The sequence below is a fragment of the Melospiza melodia genome, chromosome 1, assembly GCF_035770615.1.
Source record: "Melospiza melodia melodia isolate bMelMel2 chromosome 1, bMelMel2.pri, whole genome shotgun sequence".
Taxonomy (NCBI): Eukaryota; Metazoa; Chordata; class Aves; order Passeriformes; family Passerellidae; genus Melospiza; species Melospiza melodia.
In genome coordinates this window covers 12,070,754-12,091,907 of record NC_086194.1, presented here as the reverse complement: position 1 = coordinate 12,091,907, position 21,154 = coordinate 12,070,754, and the positions used below count along the sequence as shown (strand labels likewise).

The 21,154-nt window shown below is 35.5% G+C and overlaps 1 long non-coding RNA gene across 2 annotated transcripts in view; it reads left to right on the top strand.

The window, feature by feature from the left end:
• LOC134429268 (uncharacterized) overlaps positions 1-20,900 on the top strand; it is a 59,886-nt gene extending 38,986 nt beyond the window's left edge. Inside the window, exons 4-6 of one of the 2 annotated variants that reach the window (XR_010030564.1) lie at positions 14,113-14,269; positions 16,974-17,057; positions 18,137-20,900. This is a non-coding gene — a long non-coding RNA (uncharacterized LOC134429268). Of the gene's footprint in view, positions 1-14,109; positions 14,270-16,973; positions 17,058-18,136 lie in introns of both variants that reach the window. The other variant, XR_010030565.1, reaches the window with a different exon arrangement.
• Positions 20,901-21,154: the final 254 nt, after the last annotated feature.

The following is a 21,154-nucleotide window of genomic DNA, read 5'->3' as shown; positions in this document are numbered from 1 at the left end:
TCATTTACTGTATCAGGGGTAGGATAAAGAAGGATAAAAGGTTTAAGACAATAAAACATATAAAATATTTTGTTTTAAACTGCTTTTAAAGTTTTAGGTGATATATAAAGCTGTATGAGTCTTTTAGTTGAAGACTTCACATAGGTTTTTCCCTTTTTTTCCTCCCTTAGAGGAAATAAATATATTAATAAATAAATATATAAACAAATAAATATAAATTTATGTTAGAACATTTAGGTGTTCAACAGCAATAGCATAAATAGTAGTTAACTATATTAAAAAGCACATGTGATTGAAATGCAGATTTACAAAAAACAATAAGAACTCACCTGTGGCTTAAAGAAATGGCTCTATTGTAATTTTGTGTTTCCTCCTAGCCTTTATCCATCTCCCACTTAAAATTAAAGCAAACAAAAAACTAAGCAAACAAACCAACAGATCCAGGAACCAGACTTACTTATATATGGAACAGCACTTGTTTACATGTGCTATTAATCCATATGATTATTCCATTTTTCTCTAAGGTGAAACTGGTTATGGCAACTATGGTTGCACAGTTGTTTTGTAGCTTGCTGAAATTACAGCTTCTATATTACACATTATCAAATTATAAATTACAACAAAAAACTTGTCAGAATATGTTTGTGTGAATATGTTATAACTATTGGGCAGTTTTTTATAAGTGATTTGAGACATCAAAAAGGGAACAAGTAACAGCAATGCTGGAAAGATTAAAGAAACATGGTTCTGAAACAGGTTGTCATATGCCAGGATCAAAAATAAGTTGCATAGAATAAGCATGGATATTGTCTGAGGGACAAGGTATTGTGAATGAGAGACAGGCGCTGAAATCAGGGAGATATCATAGAGTGAAAATGAATGAGTGGTGTGTGGGGACTTTGATTGGGAGATACAACTGATGAGGCAAAGCAAGAGGGATTCATCAATAGAGCAGAGCACAGAATAAGAAAGTTAAAAGAAAATCTTTGATGCTGTCAAAAAGCATCCTAAATCACTCAGCATTCCTTGCAAAGTCATCAAGGCACCAGATGGCAGGACCCTAATGAGGCTAGAAAATATCAATATCTGCTTTGAAAGAAGACTTCTAGAATTACACAAAACACTGAGAGAAATTCCAGTCCTGAGTAGGAGTGACATACCCTCTATATAGAACTATATGCATACGCAGCTACTGTTAAGCTAGCCAATAAACAGTTATAAATTGTATATCCAATATTATTTTGCATAATCTATATATACAAACACAATATCTACTTGAATTTTCAGGATAACATGGTTCAGTCCCCACAGAGAAAGTACCAGTAAGTTTCATAATGCACAGTAAATTTTGTGGAACTGCCTAAGTGATTAAAGTGCAGATTTTAAGGATTTGAAGATTTAAACAGAGTTGATGTGCTTCAGGATGCATATCATGTGTGCATATATTGCATAATAAAGTGTAGGTAATTTAGGTACAGTTTTATCAGGCATTCAGTCTTTTTCTAAAACTGATTTCACAACTGAAGACCAAGGTGCTTAAATTCTCCTTCCCTTTCAATGACTTGTGCCTCCCTCCCCTTTAAAGAGATATGTTTTCCTCTGTTGTAGAAATGCTTTCTCTATTTCATGGCCGTGAGTGTTCTTTCTGCAGCTTTCCTCATCAGGTAAAATTCATATTAAAATTTCAATGACAAGAGTCAGAATATGTAGAAGAGGCATTAACAGCAACTTGATTATAATCTCATTATAATATTAAGATTCCTGTTCCTCTCCATTCCTCCTTCTCCCCTTTCCTTATTTTTTTATTCCTGTTTTCACACTGTCGATCATCACTGTTTTCCTGCCTTTCCTGCCTGTTATATGCTAATTATTTTTTCACTTTAAGTGCATTAGATACCTTATTTCTACTAAATATTTTAGTATTTCTTTATTTATAGGGGAGAAACAACTTTTTTTTTCCTAGATGATGATACAATAAAGAATCTCAGAAAATAAAGTTGTTTCCATTAAGAAAGAAGCTGTAGAAGCTTCCTAATGGAGAAAGCAGAAGGCTGTGGACAGTGGTGCAAATAATCAGCTCATACCCTTCTAACAGAAAAGGGAGAGCTAAATGAGTGTGAAACTGCACAATAATCAATCTCCCATGGGAATAAGACTATGCTGCATTTCATTAGAGATCGTTTCAAGGTCAAGATGGAAATGACAAGACTCAGCAACTGCACAGGAGGTAAGATCAGGCCCTGACTATACAGCAAGGCTCACAAAGGGCATAATCCTACCCTCGAATACCTAGCACTCTTTTTCATCTACTCAACAACAAATGCAAAAAAAATCTACTGACATGCAGTACATGGAAATTGAAACAGCAGGACAGGAAGCAGTGAAATTTGAAATGTTAGTACAAGAGTACCCTGAAGTCCTGGTTTGTGATGCCGTTCCACCACAGTGGCACACAGTAAAAGTAGAACTAAAGGCTGAGTGGTTCCTCATTGCAGTCACAGCTCCCTGGTGGTGGGGGGCCAGCAGAGGGGTGCTGATCTTCTCTTCCTGGTGTCAGCAAGAGGACACATGGAAATGGAATGGAGCTGCATCAGGGGGAGCTCAGACAGGACACCAGGAGAAGATCCTTCACCCAGAAGGTGGCTGGTCACAGGCTCCCAAAAGGAGTGGCTGCAGCACGAAACCTGTCACTGTCCAGTGAACAACTAGAGAATAATCTTGGTGATCCTGTTTAGTATTGGGCAGTACTGGGAGGAGCAGAGGCTTGGACTCAATGGATATTCTCAATGGTATTCTGATTCTGAGAGCCTGTTTTGTTGAACAGATTTGCTTTTGCTCTCCACAAAAGCAAATCTGTTTAACAAAAACACCTCAATATCGATGTAGGATGACTCCCAGTCAGGGAATAATGTGCTCTAAGTCCATGATTCAGAAGAATGAACAATTGCTTTATCAAGCTATACTGTATTATATTACATACTGTACTATACTAATACTAAACTAACTAAACTCTATACTATACTAAAGAAAAATCCATGACCATTTCAGACAGTCACGACACAGATTTGACCTGATTGGTCAAACAGTCCAAACAACCATCAGCAGAGTCCAATTAACAAATCACTCTTCAGTGAACAATCTCCATAACACATTCCACAGGTGCCAAACAACAGGAGCAGTAAGTAGAAATAAGAATTGTTTTCTCTTCTCTCTTTGAGCTCTCTCATTGCCTTCCCCAGGAAAAATTCTGAGAGAGAATGATGTCTCTCTCTGTTTAAATGCTGTCTCTCTCTGTATGTGATGACCACACTCTGATACTTTCATGCTGCTCTTCATGAGTTACCTTTGCTTCTTAGGTAATTTTGGATAGTCTGTATTTCAGATTTGTAGAAACTTCATAAATAATTCTGTTGCCTGGAAACACATCAGAGGTGAATTTTAGATCCAGCTACAGCGAGGGAATGCTGGAGAACTGCTTAGGTTGGGTATGAAACAGCTGAAACCCTTGTCCAAATGCAAAATACACTCAAGTCCTGCAAGATATATTCTAATGAAAATATTTTAAGCCTTTCCAAAAGAAAGTGGTGTGAATTTGGAATGAGCAATTATGTTTATTTGTTTTTTTTATTTAATATAACTTTCTGCACATAAACCAGATAAATCCCTCTAAAAAGAAGACCTGCCACCAGCCAGACTTTAGTTCAAAGTTCCACATTCAAAATTTATAGTCTTTTGGGTTTTCACTTGGCCATTCCCTCCATGCCCTTTGGCATCAAATAAACATTCACACAATGTTTTGATGGGGCCATGCCTGCTTTTCATGCTTGAGTATATCTTTATTACAAACAGAGCCATCTCTAGAAACCTTGGCAGTGCAGCTTGAAAGGAATGAAGGAGAAGTGTGGCCTAAGAAAATCTGTGAGTGATTGAGATCAGCGGCTATGGGAACTGTCCCTTGCAAAATAAAAACAAAAAAAAAACAACGAGCAAAGATTGAGGCATAAAGCCATAGGAAGTTGTGAAACAAATATCCAGGGTTAGAGATTGGGAAGTTTTCATTTCTGTAAGAGCAGATGGGTTCAGAGCAAGCTAGTGTGCTCAGAGAGCTGGTGTCAGATACCTAGAATCAGAACCGTTAACATTGGAAAAGACCCTTAAGATCTTTTGTTCAATCATAAACCTATCACTACTACTGCCATTTTTTCCCTAAAACCATGTATTTGAATGCCACATCTACATGTCCTTTGAAGAGATCCAGGGTCTGGGATTCAGCCACTTGGGCATTGGGGGGCAGCAGAGCCCCTGTGCACCCCAGCAGCCCCTGCACACATAACCCTGAACCAAAGATCTTTCTTACATTTGTAGCCACAGGAATGGTGTGTGGGAAATGGACTTTAAGACCCCATTTGTCCAAAAAAACCCCTAGTCCTAATGTGATGTGTGAAGAGCAAGGAAAGGGTTTTTGTACCTCAGGAACAGTGTGCAGGCAGCTGCTGCTGATTGCTGTGCTGCAGAGCTGGGCTTGTGTATGGGATGCAGATGGAATCCCCTGGAAATGGGATTTCTGTTTCATCTGTTACCTTCTGAAGGATTCTTTGCTGCACTTCAGAAGCCCTTTCCTTCCTTTTTCAATAGTTATCTATATTTATATATGTGTGTGTATCAAACTATCTATCATAGGCTTTTACAATTTTTTAACTTCCTAATAAAATATAAAAGTTTCTGCAAAAAATGTGGGATTTTCTTTAAAAAAATCTCTAAGCTAAAATGTCTAAGTACTCAGCTTCCTGAGTACTTAGAGGGTGAAATAAAAGAATGAAATTCCCTTGCCAAATCTATGCCAATATTTCTTTTCTTTTTGATTTTTTAATCTTTTTTTCCTTCATAACCATGTCCTATTTCAGGACTGAAGATAATTCTCTTCTTAGCTCTGTTTCTGTAAAGATCAATAATGAGCTGATAAAGCAGACATCTGAAAGACATGCAGAATAATAATGAGCACAGGCATATGTGATTTGGACTTTAATTGTCTGTTAGAAATAGTCTAGATGAGATAAAAATAATAATAATAATAATAATAATAATAGTAGTAGTAGCAATATATCCTATTGGATAAAGTTGTTTTGTCTTTGCTTTACTTACCATACCAAAAATGATTTTTTTTTTGCAGTTTTGGTTGCTTGACAGATTCATAGGTTCTGTTGGTCTTAGCATATAATATAAGATTATTGGAGCAGAAGACACCAGGAAATACAATTGAGTTGCTTTCAGGAAATGATTGTTGCACTTTTTATTGTTGAGTCTAAAGAGAATTCAGTTCTGGCTCTCTGCATCAGTTTAAAGAAGCTCACTGTCTGCTGCTAGAACAAGTGGTCAAATTAGGAGGATAAGGTCCCCAGTCCAATCCATATTGCCATTTCAAATTAAAATCAATAATCATTTCCAGCATGATTGTGGTTTTCCACAAACGTTAGAAATGCAAGTGAAGAAAGAAGAATTTGACTCTTTATCCTCAAATGAAGATGTCAATATACAAAACCTGTCAGAAAGCCATGTGAAGAGAGCAAGGAGGACACTGTAATATCATGATACCAAATATACAGAAAAGAGATGTAATTTTACTGTCAGAAAAATTTCCTTGTGTGTTAAAAGACCTTGAGATCAAAGCAAAGAAAGAAACAGTTTAACCCCTTCAGTAACTGCACAGAATCTGTGTGAGAAGCCTCAAAAGAACAAATAAAGCAGAGTCTGTATTACCAATTGTCTGACTGAGATGTGTTCATTGACTGTGATATGCTGAGAGAAATCAGAGGTACCAAGGGCAGAAAAAACAACTGTACTGCAATTGCCCCCATGCAGACTGGTCAGATGTCACACTGGAATGTGAATCAGAGATTAAATTTTTAGGTGTTTTCATGGAGTGACCAGATAAGAGGCCCAGAAGAGCACCACAGCCTTGGACTTGCTTCAGAGAAGTCTACAGGACTTGGCTCAAAGCCAATATATTCTGATTCTATAATTCTAAAGCTTTAACAGCAATATGTGTAAAAAAATAAAAGCACTTTCCTGCTGCTTTAGCGAGTTAAAACCACATGGGCAAAGGCCCACCCTAGAATTGACACAAAAATTGGCTCAACCCTAAACAAGCAAAAGAAATAACCTCAGATAAGTTAAACTTCACTAAGAAGAATGACATGGAAATGCAGAAGATTAAAAGACACCTAAGATAATTGCATCCCTATGTTTAGTTTTTAGTGTTACTGAAGATGCCGTACTGGCAGCATTGTGAAAGTACAAAATGCTGTTGGGAAAGACTACAGAACAGGAAGAGGGAAGGAAGATTCAAAAAGGTGAAGTAGCATCTAAATGTGGAAAACAGCAATGATCCAATAGAGCATATGACCCAAATGATCATAAGCTCTGTAAATTTGCATGCAAAGATTTAATAGAATGTAATAAAAATTACATTAATAGGTGGGCAACCTAATGGTATCAAAACCAGTACCTGATCTTTTTTCCTTCATTAGGAATGAAGAACTTGCCCAGAAAATAATTTTATTTTGTAATAGAAAATGAGTCATTTGAGCGAAGATGCATAGGGATGATTAAAGACAGCCATGTTCTTGAAATAGGAGTTATACATTTGAATTGAAACAGAAAAATAAAATGAATACTTTAGTATAAATCAAGAGACTTGCTAAAAGTAAAACTACTTTTGAGATCTGTGTTGATATAAAAAATGCTGAAAAAAGCAACACTTCAGAAAAATGGACATTTTAACCCATGACAGGTAGAAAAATGGAATTCACTATTGGTTTTGTTAGGGTTTTGTTAGCATTTTGTAATTGTGGAGTTTAGTTTTGTTCTTTTTACACTGTTAGCATATCAAGTTTGTAAACTTTGTAAAGTTTGTAAATCCTGTTAAGTCTCTTGTGTTTGTGTACATTCTGCTCTGCAAAGAAAGAACATAGGTGTTAATGAAATTTTCATTTTTGAAGCAGCATTGACAGACTCCAAAATCAAGAGGTGAGCACACTATGTTCTTCATTGATCAAAAATGAAAGACCAATTTGTCAAAGAAAACTATACTAATGTCAAATTTGCCCTTTTTGTCTTAAGGTGCAGAATTTCTCCCACAGTTCAGAAACATACAGCTCACCAAAGAAATCAATTTTTTATTCTTTTGATCTTTCAGATCACTCACATCCTTCTTGTAATTTATAGTTCTTTACATAGCTGTTACATTTTCCCAGGGGCTGTCATTTCCATCCTTTAAAAGTTAAGATTCAGTGGCTGCACAGACGTGTAGGTGAAACATCTTCCAGCTCGCCTGCTGCTGTTTCTTGTTACCTCGCCTGCTAAGATTTCAGGCTGTGGGATCTGGCTGACCTCCTTGTCAGCTCAGCCCTGTTTCCCACAGCTAACATGGTTGTAGACATTCTGCTGCTGTACTCAGCACATGCCAAAGCCTGCAGGAGCAGAGGTCAGCGCACCTGGAGTCTGTGTAGCTGTGTGTTACCACAACTGCACTGTACCTTTTCAAACACGAGGAAAAGGTTGCTTCATCTCTATACAGCCTTGTATTCTGTTGATGTTTGGCACTTCAGGGCAGCACAGCCTTTTTTTTTCCCAGCAAATCAATGTAAACTGACGGGGGTGTATGCCTTTGTCTATTAAAAGTGGAATGGAGTTACCTGACTGCATGAGTAAATGAATGCATACTGTTATTTCAAGGAGTGAGTACTCACCCAAAGATCAAGATAAATATATGTTTTTGAATGCATTTACTCCAAGAGAAGGTCAGTTTACTTTAACCAGAAGGTTTCAAACATCTGTTTTACAAGTCAAACTATTGGAGGACGGATGCTTAGACACCTATATTATTCCCTTTGGAATAATTTGTTCATTCTCAGCCATGTTGTTTCGCATATACCCTGCTCTTATTGTGTTTGTACACATTGTACTGTTAAACACAAGGATAAATGAATTATCCTTCATAGGATGCTACTCAAACTGTTTTGCAGTGTGAGGTTTTAAAGTGACCGTGTAAATGCTGCAGGTAGCATTTCCTTACCCACACAGAGGTCACAGAAAACCCACAGAAAACCCACAGAAAACCCAAGTCAAGTGGCTCTCTAGCAAACCTGGGGCCGCTTGTTATTTCACAAGTAAACTTAGATAAATAAATATTTTTTCCAAGCCTACACAAGTCACACGCACACACACACACACACAAACACACACATATATGCACACACACATAACCCAAAACCAACCCCCCAAAAACAGAGGGAATGGTATCGTCTCTGCTTATACCCATGACTATGAGGTATTTGGAATATAATAACCGGAATCAGATGAAATAAAAATAGAAATTGAAACTGTCTTTTGGGTAGATATCTTTCTGACACATATTTCATTGTAAAAATAATACAATTTTAAGAGATTGTGTAGTTGCAGTAGAAACTGTTATGATTTCCACAGTAATCCCCATGCTTTATGCTCACCATATACCAATACCTGAAATACAAGACACCACCAGGGTCCAACAACCTGCAGTAAATGGTAGGAAGCATTTGCTTTGTATTAGTGATGTTGTCAATAACAATAGTCATTGCAATAGTCACATAGCAATAGTCATTGCTATGTGGCTAATACAACCAGTAATTATTGTGAATTCACTGGGGAATTTATATGAAATAAATGAACATGCTGTAAGCCATTTGTTGGGCAAATACAGAAAGATTTCATCTCTTGGAATGATTTTCACATATACAATATTAGAATGTTTTTAGTGGTGAAAAATCATTGCCATTTTCTTTTCTGAACAGAAGTAATTTTCTATAGTGATAATAATTTCTATTTAATTATTTATTTAGTCTGTAGGTATTTGATAAGCGCAGTTGAGGCTACAAGAATTTTGCATGGTGAGTTGCAGTGTAAAAGTCGATTTTAGCATACAAAATTCTCTGTTTCTCTAAAATAGAAAAAAGCAAGTAAAGCAGTTGTAGTACACGAATTAAAATTTGAAGATTCCATCCTCCTCTTCCTTTTCCAGCTGGAAAAGGGAAATAGTTTTTTCTTTTTTTTCCTTAGGACAGAAATACTTTTCCTGAGAACTGTCTCCACACAAAAGCTTACAGAGCTGAATATGATGTCTTGTCTTATCACTTCTGAACAGACTCTGGAGTTTGAAAAGACTTCTGAAATTTGCTTAACTTGCCGTTTCCTAATATAATGAGGAAATCAATGCGTCTTGCTTTTAGAAATGCTGGTGGCTTCAGAATAATTTGAGAGTCAGCAAGGATAAGCAGAAATGAAACTGCAAGTACTTTCTCATCACTGAAATATCTGAGATGATTTAGAGATAAAAATGTGCTAATTTACCATTGTCAGGGAGAATATGTCATTCAGACATGCTCACTAGTCTGAGAGTTCTTTGAACAAGCTAATTTAGGCTTTTGGGGGCTACTGAATGAAACCTGCAGGGATATCCATACCCACCAGACTGCACCTGAGCAGGGCTGCAAAGGGGGAGAGCAGCAGGGTAGCAGCTCTGGGGAATGAAATGCAGCAGTGGGAAGGAAGCATGAGCTCCTCAGTGAGCAAAGCCCAGACCCTCGCTGCCACAAACCATCCTCCTCCTGGCAAGCCTAAGCCCAGACCTGGTCACTGGTCACTGCAGGAAATCTGAAATTGTTAGAGAATATATATATGAGAACATGCTTCCATGCTTAAAGAGCATCAACAAATGGATCAACAAATATTGATGCTTAAAGAGCGCCAACAAATACAGTACAAAGGGAGTTTGAATAATTTCTTTCAAATAAGGAAATTATTTGTGAAATACAATCCAAATACACTTATCTTTAGCACTGTGTGTGCACCTTAGCATTCCTTAGAATTGTTGCTGAGAGTTTGGGAGGATTTTAGCTTGTGTGTGAAGTAGAGAAGCTAAATTTCAGTTTGACATTCAGGTAATTTTCCAGTCAACTGCTACTATAGAGGATTATTTGAATGAGACCACACTAATTTTAATGAAGTCCGAAGTTTAAATTAGATACAGCAGTACGCAGGTTTAATGCAGAAGTTATTTAAAATGGCATTTTACATAGAGCTATTCACATGATTGCATTTTGATCAGGTTCCTCAACCAAAATTTTGTGAAAAAGCTTATTTCAGAATAACTGTTTTGATCAGCTTGAAATATTTTTACATTTTAAACATTTTATTTGAGTTTAGTTTCATTTTTCTCAATGTTAAAACAGAAACTTCTAACATTAAGAGAATAAAATGGAACACAAGCATTTTTTTTCTGAGTTTTTATTCTTGTTTCAAGAAAAACACTTCGCAAATTTAATTTACCCCTAAATTAAAAGACCAGAGATGAATTACATGTAATTTAAAATATAAATATTCTAATATTCTGCCTGTTTATAAAAGCTGCCTGTTTATAAAAAAAATTTTAATTGTCTCTTTGCAACTCTCTCCTATTTTGGTATTCTTCCTTGTTACCTGTTGATGAATATTTTTCTATTATAGGATTTGACTAGATTCCTAATTATTTTTTGGAGAAATTCTATCCTGACTATCAGCAAGGACTGTTAAAACAGATCCACTTTTATCAATCTGAAATCTTTTCCTTTATCTTAATTCCACCTGTAATGAAGAATCTTAACAAAACTTCTGGATTTTTTGTTGTGTGGTGGAGTTTTTTTGTTTTGGTTTGGTTTTTTGTTTGTTTTGTTTTGTTTGTTTGTTTTTTGTTTGTTTGTTTGTTTGTTTTTTTAATGTGAGGGTTGTTCTCAATATACTCTGTTCTCAGAGTACTCCCTCTGTACTTTCCTATGAAGACTCAAAGGATGCCCGTGTGTATTCTCAATGTCCTCATATTCTGCACATCAGAGTGTTTTAGATTATAAACTGAAAAAATTTAAAGGTTCTAGTGGCTGAGTTGAAAACAGATATAAATCCTATTGGTTTGAGTTGAGTACAGTTTGTAGCCATGCTACTATAAAAAAAAAATTAAGACAATATGAAAAAATATTTGTCAGTGTTAATGCTATAACAATGCTTCCACTGTGAACAAATTCAGGCAACCTTTAAGAATGTTTTACAACTCAAACAAACATAAAGGCAAATAACATCCTTGCCACTAGAGAGAGCTCTCACACTAAAATAATAGAACACTGCTTTGGGCTCCTTTTTTTGGAATTGAGGAAGAAATGTAAGAGGGAAAAAATTGTACCATCTGGACTCATGATGGGAAGATATGACCTGACAAAAAGAAGAGTCCAGAGGCTGGTTCCAGCTGGACATGGGGAGAGGGGAACATGTTGTCTTCATTCCTCACTGTGGCAGATTCTGCCTGCATCCCATGAAAGGGAACAAGAAATGTCTGAAAGCAAATAGGTTTATTTTTCCACTTTTGGCAGAGAAAATTTGAGTTGATGGGACATATGGTAGTTGCTCCTGTCTTTTCATTGTACACAGGCAAGGCCAAACAGAGTAGGAATTGTTGTGTGTTTTGCCATTTTTAGAAGGGGCCAAAATCCGTCCCCAGAAGCAAACCATGAAGAATCATTAACATTATTCAAAGATGTCCACGTTTCTAAAAGCATGGATGAAAAGACTGCAATAGCTTTTTTATCTTAGCATGAATTAAAATCTCTGCTAAAGAATACCAGGAACAGAACTGGTATCTGAAGTAGAGCAGGTTGTAACTGAAAACTTCAGGGCAAGATGATGAAAGAGTTCAAATTAAGAGAAAGGATATTTTTGAGCATAGTTTTGAGTACTATAGTAAACCTGTTTTCAAGAGTAACATAGACTTTTGAAGAAACTGACATAGGAAATTTTGCCTGGTATTTCTTGTTATTTAGAGCAGTCTTCAAATTTCAGCGAAGTGTTCTGCATTTGATCAAGTGGCCAGAAATAAACATTTCAAACTATGGAAGAGAATATGTTTGGGGAAAGTATGGAAAACTTAGAGTCTCATATGCCCCTCTTTCTCCTTCTCTTCCCCATCCTCCACATATAAAAGGTGAACATGAAATCTTTAAGGGCTTGAATTTCCTGATTTTGTGACTAAAACTCAACTCTACCCTCTAGAAAATAGAAATGCAATAAGTTCTATCGTGTTATTCAGTCCTAATGGTATTTATTACTTGAGAATTTATATTATTTTTGGTCCTTTTAAATTAAACATAAAATTTCAATATGCATCTGAAAGATGAGATACCTCATATTCTCAGGGGATCAAGGAGGACTCATGATGGTCTTCTGTCAAATCCTGAGATTTCTTTACAAAAGCAGGCATTCCAAAAGAGAGATGAAATATTTTTTGTCATGAAAGATGTAGTTAGTGGCATGAAAGACAGGCAAAGGAGTATTGTTATAATCATTTATCTAAGAAGTTTCTTAATTTGGCATTTGTGTGAATTGAAACTCTTTTGAAATGACTTGTGAATTCAGTCATCTGTGCAACCAGAGACAACTCTGTAATTGTGTGCAAGGCTGGGTTCCTAATTACTCTGAGATCTAAGGCAATTAAAATTATACAGTTTCCCCTCCATCAACTTTCCTGTCTGAGAAAAACTTGCTTTGTTTTTTACCTCAAAATCTCAATACTCCTTAAGATACAGCAGGAGCCTAAAATAATTTTAAACTGAGAACACAGGAATTGCCATATTCTCTCAGTGTCCTTTTTTCTCACAGTTTACAGGAAAGTATTTGTCTACTTGCCATTTTATTCCCCTCTCTTCTACCTCTCTTTTGCTTGGATTATGTTTCCATATTCAGCGTTATGTTACAAGAATATGAGTTTTGTACAAATGAATTGTTAATTTTATAGGAAGAAAGCAGGAGGTAACTGGACAGGTAACAATAGATGCCCATAAATATTCCAGGGTGTTCCTAGTTGCCCTTACTTCTGAACAATCATCCCCTCATCAGTTCCATTAAGCTATTAAGACCTGAAATATTTATTTTCTACATCTAACAACAGAATTGTTACTATTCTACTGAGAAATAATCTCTTACCTCAGGCTTCAGTAAAGTCATTCAAGGACAGACGTTCCTTTTCACAATCAATTTAATTCAAGTCATTAACCAAGAAGCCCAAAGAAGTTTATAGACCTTAAAAATACAAATAACAGAGTGTGCTATGTCTTTAATTAGTAACACTCCAGATTTGAAATGATGACCTAGAGGTATATAACCCCATAGTCCATTACCAATCCCCTGAGCCGTTCCAATCTGTCAGGGACCTTGTCCCCGCCTTACACTTTTAAGTAAGGTTAAGAAAGCCTAGGAAAAAGTGGGAGATTTTCCTTTATTTTTTCTCTTTTTCTTACAATCTTCAACTGCCTTTCAAAATACTCTTAAAAGCTATATGGTTTGTGGTAAAATATTAAACATTTGAAAATTTGCTAATATTTTAAAAATGTGGCTATCAAACCTGTTGTAAAAGCTTTTTAGGAAATCTATTTGATTAATATTACTAAGCATGAAAATTTTTATATTTTCTTTTTTATCTAATTTTTTGTGTGTGAAACTAAGTATAAAACAAATGCCACCTTTTTAGCATGAGGTTAGTAGTGCTCCATAGTCAACATCATCTCTGATAGTCTTGCTAATAGTTGTTACCAATTCATAAACATGGGTTATATGAAATTGCAAATTCAAATTTACTTTGGAAGTGATACCTTCCATGAAAAGAAACCTTCAAAACATTACTGTTCTTATACCCTTAAAAACAGCGTCAAATTTTATAGATTTTGAGCATTGCAGCACACTTAAAAGATGAGTTTCTCGTCCACAGAAATCCTGGAAACTGACATTTGCTTCTCTTTTGAAGATAACCATCTCAGGATTTTGTGAAATAAATAACTCAAATATATACTCGATAATTTTTTTTCAGCTTTAAAGCTTTGTATACATAATGCAATACATTGCCGTTCATGCTTTATATATACTCTTCCTTTTTTCAGGGGGATCATATTCAAAAATTTCTACATCACTATGAGCATGGTGAAAACTCACATTCAGTACTTCCAGAATTATATAATTACTCTATTTATTAAATTTAACTTTTTTTTTTCTCTCTAGCAGGAATGTTAATAGCAGTGTCTTTCCTGGACCCATCAGGTACAGGGAGTTTACTGTGAACCTCTGTGAGAACTTTCAAACACCACCTCAACCATTCAAGGCTGGTAAGAGCAAGGGAGACATTCATAACTCCAGAGTGGATATGAAGGGCTTCAGAAAGGTAATTCATTGTCTCCTCCAGTTCTTCAAAGGAAGAATTTTATTCCTTGGGAGGATGGTTGGAGGTCAAATATTTGTGTTGTTCCCACCTCAGTCCGAAGAGCACATAGCAGGAGATAAGAGCAACACCAGTAGTGAGATATAGTTAGGTCATGTACTGATACTGGTACTTCAAACTTAGAAATTGCTTTTATTCATTTTTTGTTAGTAGACTAGCTCAGAGTGCTATATTATTATTGTCATCTCAACTGCTACTGAGTTCCTTGGGCCTAGTCATTGAGATTTATGATTTTTCAACATATTTACACGTTAGTTAAAGACGTAGCTCTAAATAATAGATTGTAGAAGGAAGGACAAGGGGATGGGGCCAGCCCTTGCAGTGGTGCCCAATGACAGGATAAGGAATGATGGGCATAAACAGAAAGGCAGGAAGTTGTATCTGAATACAAGGAAAAACCATTTTGATGGGTGTCCTGGGTTGCAAGATGTGGTTTGGGGGTGTGCATCCTATTTCCCATCTGTTAGAGGTAGGGCAGTTATCTTCTGTTGATTAGGCAGTTTACTTTATCTCTTCCACAACCAATCCTCCCTCTGGGAAATATCTTCTGTTAATGGGCCATTGAGTGTCACTGCATGGCTGATAAAATTCCAATATCCCATTGGGAGAAGCTCCACCCAGGGGGAGGAGCCAAGCATTCCTAAATGGATATAATCTGAGACCTGGAACACCTCAGTCAGCCTTTTCCATGGATTCCCAGAGGAGGACCAAGCCCGTCTACACCACCGTCTCCAGAAGAAAGATCCAGAAGAGACCAACAGGGTGTCAGGTCATATTCTGACTCTGTTAGTGTTGTTTTTTATTATTGCATTTTTAATTTTATTTTTATTTTCTTCCTTAATAAACAACCATTATTCCTTCTCCCAAATCTTTACCTAAGAGCCCCTAAATTTCAAAATTAAAATAATTCAGAAAGAGGGGGTTTACATTTTCCATTTCAGGAGAAACTCCTACCTTCCTTAATAGACATCTCTCTTTTCAAACCAAGACAATGGAGCACTGGAGCAGGCAGCCCAGAGAGAATGTGGAGTCTCCTTGAGATTTTCAAAACCCACCCAGACATGAACAGTGCAACCTGCTCTAAATGAACCTGCGTTAGCAGAGGGGTTCAACAAGAGGATCTCCAGAGGTCCTTTCTGACTCCAACCATTTTGTGATTCTCTGACAAACAACAGATGTTTCAGGTTTCTCCATGAATGCTTTCTCTAGACACTGTGGAGACAAATGCCCTTGGCCAGCTGAAGCAGCTGCCTGAAGACAGAAGGCAATTTCAGCCTTTTAAATAGTGAAATGGCAATATCAGAGGTTTCTGTTCTCTCTATCCCACAGTCTGTTCTTCCTTCTGTAACTGCTTTTAGATTTTACACCTAAACCTGACTATTGTCTCATCTTTGACAGTTCGCCAGGCAGGGTACTTTGCCATATATTTTTACATTTTTTATGCTACAGTTTGCTTATTCTGTGCAGAGTGGATTATTTCCTTTTTTCCCATGAACGTCCATTGTCTGTATGACATTGACAAAGCCAGACAAAAGGTGCTCTTTTAATAGCAAAATAAGATTCAGGGTACCGCAACACAATGATCAAAAAAGCCTGTCTGAATTATGCAAATCTGTTTAATTACAGATTTTTCCCATGAAGCCTTTATGCCAGGAAGATTGTTTCAGAAACCTCAAAACTGCATAATTTGCAAACATTTTAGTATCTGCTAAGATAAAAGGGTTTGTCTGTTTCAGGATCTATTCTGATTGATACTTTCTGTCAAATGAATTTTGACATTATAATTGAATGGTTGCAAACCTGAAAGTAAAAGTGACATTATATTCCTTTTGAACATGAAATGAAAGGAAGTGTACCTTATTATCACTAGGTATCTTGTTTAATCACTAATCCTTACTCCAAATTTTTATGGAGAAGATACACAGTTGCTAAATTGAGATACCTGCTCAGGGCTGGAGAGCAGATAAGGAGAAGGAATTGAGACCATCTCCCTGAAGAGACCTCTTGTGTTATATTGCCATATATGTATCCTGAAGACACTGAAGTTTCTCTGAAGACATGCAGAAAAAATTTTCCAGTTCTCTTAAATTAGCCAACTAGGTTATATCAATCAAGTGATCAAAGGAAGAGATGTGTGCACATGAGCAATTTTTTACTATATTTAACACCATATCATCAAAATTCTAGAAGACAACTTCATCCAGACAATAAGAGTCTTAAAAATATTCTGAAGTTCTGACAGCACTAAAGTGTCAACTCATCCTCCAGCATCACCTCCCCATCTTACATGCGTTAGCAAAAGGGACAGAAACTGCAGATTCAACTGTAGAGCATCATGATAAAAAAGATGTTTGTGGACTAGAGGTACCCCACTGGACAAAACAAATTGACACAATGGAATATTTATGCTAGTCACACATTCTTCTACATCACCGGCTAATTTTCCACATGCATCAGGAGAGTTCTGAGATAACTGAGTAGCAAAATTTAGCTGGAACATCAGAAAAAGATTTGGGCATAAACAATATAGAAATACAACACTGATATTACCTTTATGCATGACAGGAGAACTAATATATTTTGCTGTGGACTTCATTTTGCAGGATATTTCATAAAGACAAAACTAAAAAAGCTCATTACTTTTTAGGCATAAATCAATGAGAAAGCAAATTACTGGAAGACAACAAGGAAACCCTGAGATAATATGCATTAGCCTGAATAGTCCTGACAGGTAAATCATCCTTATTGATGGGTAACCTCTCCAATGGGTTCATTTTTAAATTAAAATTTCTATTGAAAGAGAATTTGTTGTCCAAGTAGATTTTCAGATAATCCATGGTCCGACATACATTGAAACTTCAAGTAAAATAAATGTTTAAAATATCAGTGCTGGAGTGACTTAAAAAACATTTTAAGGCAGTGTTTGCTTGTTCTATATTTGCTTTACAATCCTGAAAAAAATACTAACTATCTTTATTTTAACTACTGATTATCCCTTTCTTCCAAATTAACTTCAAATCCTTTGCTCATATTGAATCAAAGTGACTTCAAACAGAAGTCCATTTATTAAATATTTTATTAGGTCTTTCATTATGTATGCTTGTAAAGATCTTAATAGAGATGTTAAGTAATGGAATTTTACAAGTTCCTAAAATTTCATAAATCTCCATAAATTTTCTTTTCATGAGAAACCTTTTCATAGTGTCTGATTTTTTATTCATATGCAACAAAAATGTTAATATACTGTAATTAAGCTAATATGATTTATCTTTTCACTCATTATATAAGTTAATTTTGTTCTAAAGAAATCCTGTTTTCAAATTCTCTCCAGCAATGTAGAATTAAAGTAATTATAGTTTGGCACAGGAAATTAGTCATAAAGGGCCATGATTTCTAAACTAAATGGAAGTTTTCAAAGGCTGGATTAGCCATATACTTTAGAAAAAGGGAGAATATAAAGGAAATAATTTGCAGTGCAAATTATTCTTAGTGCAAGAACTCACCTTTTGGGTACAAATTCTTCAGATGATAAGTAGTATATTAACAGATCAAGAAATTTGAATTTTTTAATCTATTTTATATTTGTCCTTGCTGAATGAGATGATTAACATCTCTGGGTTTTTTCGTGGGTGTTTTATTTTTTTTTTTTTGTTTGTTTGTTTGTTTTTGGTTTTGGTTTGTTTTTTTTTTTTTTTTGTTTTTGTTTTTTTTTTTTTTGTTGTTTTTTTTTTGTTTTTTTTTTTTTTTTGTTTAGTTTTGGTTTATTTTGATTTATTTTCTGTTTGGTTTTTTTTTTTTTTTTTCATTTAGAAACTGTGAAGATCATACCAGTGTAACTATCATAGTTTCCTTCCCAAATCTCTGACTGATGGAAGAATATGGACAGCTGCACAAGTGTGCATGTGCCCATTGAAGCTCTTGGAAGTTCTTGCACATAAATTTCTTAAACCAATGACTGTATGACAGATTTTATTGTGCTGCTAATGCAATATTTGCAGCCTCCATGACTCATACCATCGTTCACTGAGATCTTTGAAGCTTCTGCATTGAAGTAAAGAGATCTTATCAGTGTGACACTGGGCCTGGTGTTGATAAAGTGGGTACTGATGAGAATGAAATAACCACAGCAAAGGATGAGTCTGACAACAAAAAATATAACTCTACCTCTATCAAATTGATATTAAGTGGAATGAAATGAACTCTCCCTTGCCTAGAAAAAGCTGGCAACAGAGCCTTAATTAGGAAAGTTAAAACACTGCTAGAGGTCAGAGGATGAACATGACACAGTAAACCCATAGCCAGGGAGAAGAGAACAAAAGAAATGGGACTTGTTGCTTATAATATATGACAAGGTAATGCATTCAAGAACTTAATAAACTACAATCATTGTCATCTACATCTGCAAAACCCTTTGAAACATGTAAAATAAGTTATAGCTACAGAATACACTTCAGGAGAGCTAGTTAGGACAGCTCTAAAGGAAAACAGGACTGTTTATGAAATCTACTTTGACCACTGCATTAAATAAAATACTAAGGTAGAAAAAGGAAGTAAAGTCCTTTTTTCTTGAGAATTCAAAAGCATATTTGAAAGTAGAAATCAAAAGAAAACTAAAAATATCAAATTGATGATGGTTTTTGTTGTTCAATGAAATTGAATGCTTCATGAAAGTTAATCCATGATTTTTCATATGAGGAGCTTAGCATGAAATGTCAGAGAGATGTAATTTCTATACGTCTTCACACATGTATCTGTGCTTGAATAAAATACCCTAGTGCACAATACAGACATCATCTTCTGTAAGATCACCAGTCCATGACATCAATTATGCAATGAGGTTTCCCCTTGAACTTCTTTCCTCTATTATATTTTCATTACTACATTCAGTGTAGGAGTTAGGCTGGACAATTTTCTTTCTGCCATGATGGATGATTATGACATGTTATGAATAAGAGGTGATTAAATACAAACTATGTGTTGTCCATCAATGCAGTTATTATGGAAGCTTTGATATTAATATATTTTTAATTTCTCAGTTCACGGATGAAAGGATCAGCCTACATTAATAGTGCTACATAAAAGGATAATTTAGTAAGATACCTGGTGCCCTAATCCTGATTCAGACAAACTTCCCATTAAAATATGTGGAAATGGCAGTGTGACTAAACCCTTTAATTTGGTCTTAGACTCAGGGACAATCTTGTCCTATTCAACACAATAAGAAGTTTAATTCAGAATATTTATTCATATTAAATTTTAATCTTCTGTTAAAAGAATATGTTGAAAATATGGTGTACAGATAATTTTCTTCTTGTTAAAAGAAGAATAATTTATTTGATTCTCCACATTTTTGTCACATTCTTTAACAATAAAAAGTGGGTGAAGAAAGCACCCTAACCAACTGCAAACAAAAACTTGACTTGCCTCTGTGTCTACTTGCCAGATTAGGCAGTGAAATCTATTGAAAATCATCATTCATAAAAATTCTCAGAGACTGACTTAAAATATTTGTTGGTTAGGGTTTTTTTGTGTGTCAAATGATAAAATCTTTTCCATCTTTTTTCTCTTGTTTAGAAATATCAAGGAGTCAGCTACACATTCCTGCTTTTTCCCCATTACCATTCTTCTTCTTTTTTTCCTTTTTGAATAACCACAGAGAATTGTGCTGAACAGGATATGGGACAAAAGTTTAGTAATACAAATAAACGACAGAAAAAAATTTATTAATATTTTATTTTCAAAGTTGATATTTTATGGTTTCTGTTTTTGGCTTTATTTTGTGCACTTAATACACTTTGACTACAGAAATTTCAGAAAGTGCTAAAATGCTGAGAAGAGGCAGGATTTATGGAAAATATATAGTAAAACAAATATGATGTGGTCAGAACATAGACTTTCTGTCCCTGGTAGACAATTCAGTTCAGAGCCAAGACTTTAAAAGAAAGAGGTTTTCTAGTAAGATGAGAAAAGGAAGAGAAAGGACATGTGAAGGATATCTTCAGCTTCACTGAGCTATGGGAGGGGAAGGAATAGTACAAGGATGATAGAAAAAAATCCTTTTAAGTAAATGAATGTATGGCAAGAGCTAAGTTTATTCTGTGGACAAAATTTAGTGACAATGTTTTTCACACAAGGTTTCAGACAGCCTATGGCACCTCAGTGAGCCTGAAGGAGCCTGCAGGGGAGCAGCAGAGCAACCCTGCTGATCTTCCTTCTTATCAACTAGCTCTGGTCAGAGTCTTACAATTCATGCAAATAACAGATGCTGCTCCTTTGTTTTACATCTTAGATTTAAGGTGGACACAAAAGTAAAAATGTTTAACATCAGATGGAGCTGAACCCAGAGATAAAGAAATGGCTGGTTTATACATTGACATGGAATTTTTTTAATATATTATTGAAGAAAATGCTAGAGAGAGAAAGCACTCTGTTATTAGGCTAAAGTGAACAGGTTTTTGTTTGCCTAGGAATGGATTATGTTTTCCATGATGCTCCTTGTCAATTGCAAGTTTATTCCTTTGTATAATGCCTGTCTCTACTTTTTGCTTAATATGATTAATTTCACATTAAAAAAATAAAATGCAGAAATGGTGATTATAAAAGAAAAATAATTTGATTGAACTATTTTATTTCTTTCAAAGAAACTGTTTTCAAACTATTACTGTACTTGGAAGAAGACTAAAGGGAGAAGAAGGGAACTTGGAAGAGCAGTCAATGGGCTTACCTATGTAAGAGATCTAGATCTCAGAGAAGCTGTCTATTATCTTATCCATAATTTTGTTGAACTCAGAGTCAAGTCACTAAAATAACAGAGCACTTGAAGAAAAA